Source organism: Montipora foliosa, chromosome 4 (genome assembly GCF_036669935.1).
Source record: "Montipora foliosa isolate CH-2021 chromosome 4, ASM3666993v2, whole genome shotgun sequence".
In the NCBI taxonomy this organism is placed as follows: Eukaryota; Metazoa; Cnidaria; class Anthozoa; order Scleractinia; family Acroporidae; genus Montipora; species Montipora foliosa.
This window is the reverse complement of record NC_090872.1, coordinates 39,877,279-39,884,599: the sequence shown is the minus strand read 5'-3', so window position 1 is coordinate 39,884,599 and position 7,321 is coordinate 39,877,279.

The window sequence follows — 7,321 nt, the reverse complement described above, 5'->3', positions numbered from 1 at the left end:
GCTACAGTGCAATACTGTCTACATATCTTATGAATAAAATATAGAAATTTATTGTTGTTGCTCTGAGAAATAAGAACCTATTAAGAAAGTACATGTAATCAGCCTGAATTATGAAAAAATAGCCTAAAATATCAGAACCTGCTCTGCCTGACCTCGAAAATTCTAGGTTCTTATGTGTGGGTCTTTACTGTATTTTGTAGGGTTACCAGTAGTAACTTTTACCCTGTTATACAAGCATGACAGTATGCCATGTTTTCAGTTTCGTGGGCTTGGGAGATCCTTGAATTGTGTTCATCTTTTCATTACCAATCCAAATAAACTGAAAAACCAACTAGTAAGGTAGAATATGTATGGTAGAATTTTACCATGTGAGTTAAAAGAAGGAAAGTTTACCCCATCAAATTGGCCTTCAAGAATTTCCTGGCAGATCTGTTCATTTGAGGCACCCATGTTTTCAACTTCTGTTTGAAGTTCAGCCACTTTTTGCCTTGTGCAGTTTTAAAGTTTGTTTCAAATCCTCTGCTGAGTTCGCTTTGACATCAGTTCATATGACACTGGGGCACAACCAACTTGATTTTGAATAGAATTGTTTGCAGACAGGGGCTGTGGAACACTTTTGTTTACACTGGGTGACAGCCTGTGCTACCTTACATAACATGCACCACAGCACCTTAAACTGCTTATGAGGGCCACACAGCCAAACTTTTTTTCCAAAAAAGTTTTCTTAGCTTCAGGGAACAAATCATCTAATGACTTTGGGAGATATGTCCAGGTTTGACCCTAATTAGATGCACGCGGATTTCAAGAAGCGTCACGAAGTGTCCCCTTGCTCTTCTCGCCAACTTCAACATCACTTGTGTCTCAGAATACAGACAATTTATGTCACAAAGTGTCCCCCAAATGCTACTCTTTAAGTGAAGATTAGCTGCTGCATTTACCCAAAGCTAAAAATAATGCTGACCTTTACTCTTACCTTATTGTTGAAAATAGGTAGCAAATGCTTAGACTTAAAGGGACACTGTTGGATGTCAAAATTGGGCGTGTATCTAATTAGGGTCAAACCTGGACATAAGTGGACTTTGGTAGACTTTAAATGTTTTAGCTTGTACAGGGGAGTTGTGCATTTGGACGCTGAACATCAGAGGTGGATAGTGGTATTCCTACAGGCTTGACATTTTTCCTTTAACATCATTTATGGGACGAGATTCTTCCTTGTAGGTTTTTTACATATACTATAAGTAAGTACTGATGAAGACATTGTTTACAATCTCTGAGGCTCAGCTGGGACTAGTTCCTTTCTTTTTTTTTTTTGTCAATTCTTCACAAAGATCAAACCTTCAATAACTCTTTTTTTTTAACTTTGATATAAGCTAGACTTAACTCTAGTGAATTGGAAAATGAAACATTTGTGGCAAATTTTATGATAAATTCAACTCAACAATCGAAATTGAAAGTTGACAATTGAAGCTAAGCTGAACACAATCTTAATGTGTAATTCTAAAGGGGGAACTGATAAGGAAACACTTAAACACTGGGGGTCTCACGAACCTTTTTACGGAAGAAGTGTGCGGGAGATAAGCTGAAAATCAACTCTAAAGGAACCTATCCACGAATACTCGATACCTTTCAAAAAAAAAAAAGGACAAAATTACCTTTTGCAAGGTCTAGCGATAGAGTACACCCAGCTGTAACGACAACAGCAGTCCGAAAACGATCTGTAGGAAACCTCACTGAACCGTAACGCAAGTGACAGAAGCTGCTTCCACATCAACTTGACTACCTCTAACTCGAATATCAGATCACCGGTCACAGACAAGGCAATGACAAAAGAACTGTTCACACTATTTTAATAGAAGTGTAATAAGAATTCATCCTAGGTTTGCAATCTCAAGATAGTCCAAAAGCAAGTCTTGACACACTAATTCTAGACTGGATCTCTTATTAGCAGAGTCGGAGAACTCGAAATCTTACGGCAGAAAGATCTTTTCGAACAATTTGCGTACTGGTTATAACCTTGCAAGAAGGTTAAACTAAATATGATAAATTCACCGCTTCAAAACAAAACGTTTTTCAAAGCTTTACAGATCTTTCCGAAGTGACTGAATGAAATACCTGTGCAAAATGGTTGGCTAATCGCTTGCACTCAACACAACTTCTATGTGCTCTTCCACCGCGACACAAAATATGGCCGACGATACAAGTCCTGAAAGTAAGATGCGCGCAAGCTCTTATGGGATTTTTGGCCGCTGGCGCGCTTTATTGCTCGATGTTCAAAAAAATCTCGTCTTAACAAGTAATCGCAATGGGTCCTCGTAAAATTAAGGATTAATATCACTTGTGTTTTCAGAAGTTGCTGAAATTGCCCTCGTCGCTTCGCGACTCGGGCAATTTCAGCAACTTCTGAAAACACGCGTGATATTAATCCTTAATTTTACTCGGCCCCATGCGATTACCTATACTAATTTATTGGTTTGTGGACAGGGAAGGTAAGTTGGGGGTGGCTCATATTTTAGGGATACTAAAAGGAGGTCCCTGAAAATGTTTAATGCAGCATGTAGGGGTCCTCCAATATTTTTAGATAATACATAATTTCTCATCATTCCCCCCCCCCCCCCCCGCATCCACCACCCCAACAAGTTTTTATGAATGCTCTTTTACTGGAACGCATTATTCAATACTTTTGTTCTTGGGCCATCGTAGTTTGATCAAAAATAAGACACAAACAGCAGTGATAAACATATTGAACTTTTTCATTTTGATAATGACTTGACGTTTCGTATGTGCTCTACATACATTTTCAAAAGTAACCGTTGAAATTTAAAACAGCTATTTATATATAACAAATCGGATGAGGGGACTGGAACCTAGATTAAGCAAATACTTAACAGTAAAATATATAATAATAATAATTTTGTTATATATAAATTTGTTATATATAAATTACTTAACAGTAAATACTTAACAGCAAATACTTAACAGTAAAATATATAATAATAATAATTTTGTTATATATAAATTTGTTATATATAAATTTGTTATATATAAATTTGTCCGATTTGTTATATATAAATAGCTGTTTTAAATTTCAACGGTTACTTTTGAAAATGTATGTAGAGCACATACGAAACGTCAAGTAATTATCAAAATGAAAAAGTTCAATATGTTTATCACTGCTGTTTGTGTCTTATTTTTGATCGCATTATTCAATGTTTTGGAGGAGCACGCTCCATCGAAGAGAATAACGGTAAGAGCCGAGGACACTCCGTACCAAAGATGCATTCAGAAAGAATCGAAAATTTTCCAAAAGATTTGTGAGGAAGCCGACAGAGGAAAATCGTCAGCTTGAGAAGAAATATAGAGGAGGAATATGGACTGCAGTCCCTAATGACGCTTTAGTTCGTCACGCAACCAAGACGAGGGGAGAATGGTGATAGAGCGACCATTCTCCCCTCGGCCCAGTTGCGAGACTAGGAGGAATACGGCTACAACGAGTAAAACCGCGTAACGGCGTAACGAGAAACTGGGTAACGGGATTTTTTTTCATGTTTTTTTCTGACGCTGAGGTTACTTATTTTAAAACCAAAAAGACCGTAACACAGAAAAAAAGGTAAATAAAGACGTGGCCCGCGCTGGTTCTTGTTATGAGAAAAACAGAACAAAAAATTGATATATATTAAAAATATCAACTTTTTATACGTGTACAATGTTCCTTTAACCACACGGAATGGAGGAGCCAAATTTGACCTATTCAATTATTATTTGTTGGATTTTATCTTAGTCCCATTTCGTTTCTTGGGATGTCTGTCACACAACGCTAAACCCCCAGATATCTTGGCGCTTTTGTCATGTTGTCCGGTCTTTTGTTACCTGCGGTCAAACACAGAGTATCGTCAAAGTAAACTCGCTACCCGCTGAGTTTAACCGTCATCCCTTGTTTACATAAAAAAACCATCCGATAAAGCCAAAAGAGCTGACGTACTGTAGGATTTAGTGCCTCCGGATAATGCGGTAAATTTGGCCAAAGGGCGGGAAAAACCCGTCAATCATGAATAACAATGTTCACATTATCTTTTCACTTAGAAATACAAAGAAAGAAAAAAAAGGCAAACAGTCAAACAAAATCAACAGCAGCAACAACAATAACAACAGCAAAAAACAAACAAACAACATGAAAAAAAAAAAAACCCGTTACACAGTTACCCGTTACGCCGTTACGCGTTTTACTCACAACCAAAAAAAAGGTCGCTCAAGCCAATGCTGGAGGACAATGACAGAAGATATGAAGGATAAGTGTGTTTTTTTGTAACGTTTCTAAGTCAAAAGACCTCAATAACAGCACTATATTCCTAGAGTCCTAGGAGAATAGCCCAATTCCGATATATTTAAATTCAGTCCAAAACAGAAGGCATTGTCTCGAGGCTCTGGGGAATAAACTCATACAAATCCTTATATTCATTCCCCAGAGCCTCGAGATGATGTCTTTTGTTTAGACCTGAATTTTAATATATCGAGATTGGCCTATTACACAAGAGATCAAAAACCGGTGGCTAATTCCTTTGTGGACTACTTTACTGAAGCGGCGACGGAGATTGGAGATTCATACTTGTTGGAAGTAAATGCAGAATAACTGCGTGATCACAATAGTTTTGGATACAAACGCGAATATAAAAGAATTGTCGATGGACCAACGTTTAACTTTAGCAAAGTCAGTGAAAGTGTTTCAGTTAATTCAGTAAAGTTCTGGCACCATCGTTGACCAGACTTTTTAATACCTTGTATTGAGAAGAACCTCTGGCCTACCGAATTGAAAAAAGGTGATTGGGTGCCTGTGTACAAAAAGGGCAATCCCGGAGACGTGAGCAATTATAGACTAGTAACAGTTGTAAGCGGAGTACGTAAAGTTTTTGAGAAAGTTCTTTGAGGACAAATCACAGCGTTTATGGAGTACGACAGCTTAACCGCTATAGCAAGACAAACAGCTGTGAGACCTCGTTAATCAAGTTATTGAAGGAATGGAGAGGGGGAATGGATAGTAAAAATGTTATTGGTGTACTATCAACGGATTTATCGAAAGCTGTTGATCTATCCACCACTATTACTGGTGAAGTTAAGGGCCTATGATTTCTCAGATGGAGCGATAGAAATGCTTAAATCCTAGTTTTACGAAAGGAAAAACAGAGTAAGGATTGGGGGAACAGAGTGAATAGAAAGAAGCTATTAGAGGATGTCTCCAGGGGTCTAACTTGGGATCAATTACTGTGGAACATTTCCAAAACTTCCTTGTTCACAGTATAAACAGATGTAACCTGGAAATGTATGTCGATGATCATCAGATCTACTATTCTGTAGAAAAAGTTGAGGAGGTGGAAAAGGTCTTAAACGATGAAGGGAAATTGACATCAGAATGGTACCAACATAACCTACTTAAGTGCAACCATGATAAATTGCGACTATGACTCTCGAACCAAAGCACAAGAACAAGGAGATGAACATTAACATAACGAACATGTAATATAAATTATAGCCCCACAATTAACTTATTAGGGGTAACTATCGATGACCAACTAAACTTTTGGAACCATATTAAGGATATATGTAGTACGGGGGCCAAACCAGTAGGAGTTCTCACGAGATTTAGAAATATGATACCAATGCTTGCCAAATTAACTATATACAAAGCTTTCATATTGCCCCAAAGTACATATTGCCATATAGTATGGAACTTTGTTGTGAATCAGATGACAGAAAACTCAAGCGTTTACAAGAAAGGGTATGTACACTCTTAAGGATGCCAAAGCTTCCAACATTACGCAATTGAAGACTGCGGGATTTGGCTATACATTGTATTAATGATAAAAAAAGTCAAGAAAAACTCAGTTCCACATGATATATCAGATCTGTTTAGCTCTAATATGGGTAAATACAACTTAAAACACTCAGATGATTTTATGTTACCTAGATTTAAAACAACAATGCATGAGAAGCACAGCATAAGGTATACGTTACAGGTTGAAATTAAATTCAGGTCCATTTAAATCAAACTAGGTGAAGACAAATCAAACAAGGTAAATTTAAATCAAACTAAGTGAATTTAATTAACCTAGGTTATTTATCAACTGTTTGAAAAGGGATTTTCTTTATGGGGTCTGGTTGAAAAAAAAAGGGGCACGGTTTTCTTAGGGGGGTTGAAAACAACAAAAACATCGCCTTTTCTCCCTCCCACTTCCTCTCTACTTTCTTCCTTTCTTTTCTTACTCTCTGTCTGTCCCTGTCCCTGTCCCTCTTAACCTTCCATCTCCTGATCCATTCGTCATACCTACCACTACTTTAAGTACCCTTGACCCATTCAATGAGTACAAGAGAGAAAGAAATCGCTTTGAACTGCACTTACCGAGTCTTCAACCGGGCACCTCTGACATCCCTTAGTATTGAGTCTTGCGCCGTAACTAACCGCTAAACCACACAGGACTTGGACAAACAGTCGCCATTAATTTTAATACTTTTGTCCTGGCGCAAGAGGGCCCAGACTCTTCTCGGTCATAGTAAATTATGCAAAAGTTTATTCGTGCGCAATTCGTGGCCCTGTACGGTTCGTAAAATGGCTAACACAAGCTGTGTTGTTTCAGAGATATTCTACCAAAAATTGGGTGAAGTTAAAGCTTCCAAAAAGACAAAAGCAAGCAAAATAACCCTTTAGAAACACGTAATGAAGACAGCAAGGACAGAACAAATCTGACAAGTCAAGACGTAGCAATTATCTAAAGAAAAGGATGGAAACTGGAGGGTGGCAAAAAATTATCCAAGAACGGAAAAGAATTTGTTCAAAAATGTCAACTACACCAAGTTCTTTGCCAAACCCATTCGAATATTGCTCACAAAGGAAGAGACAAGATGGACAAATATATCAAGCGAAACTACGAATCAGTAGTATCCCAAGAAATAATACAACTCTTTGTGTCACTCTGCTCAATACACGAAGAACAAAAGTCGATCACCAGCAGGCAAAAACAGCCAATGCTAGCCCCTATTCAAGCAAGAGAATTCCTAACACATTTTCAAATGGACCTAATGGACCTTAGAAACTTACCATGTACATGTTCATGTCATCGCAACCACAATTGAATCTCTACATGATTGATCATTTCACTAAATATTCAGAAGAAGAAGAAGAAGAAGAAGAAGAAGAAGAAGAAGAAGAAGAAGAAGAAGAAGAAGAAGAAGAAGAAGAAGGAGGAGGACTACTGAGAATGATTTTCCAGCTATGTAAATGACATTTTGATATAAACTGATATAAATTTTGTCCATCCATGTCCCTTCTTGG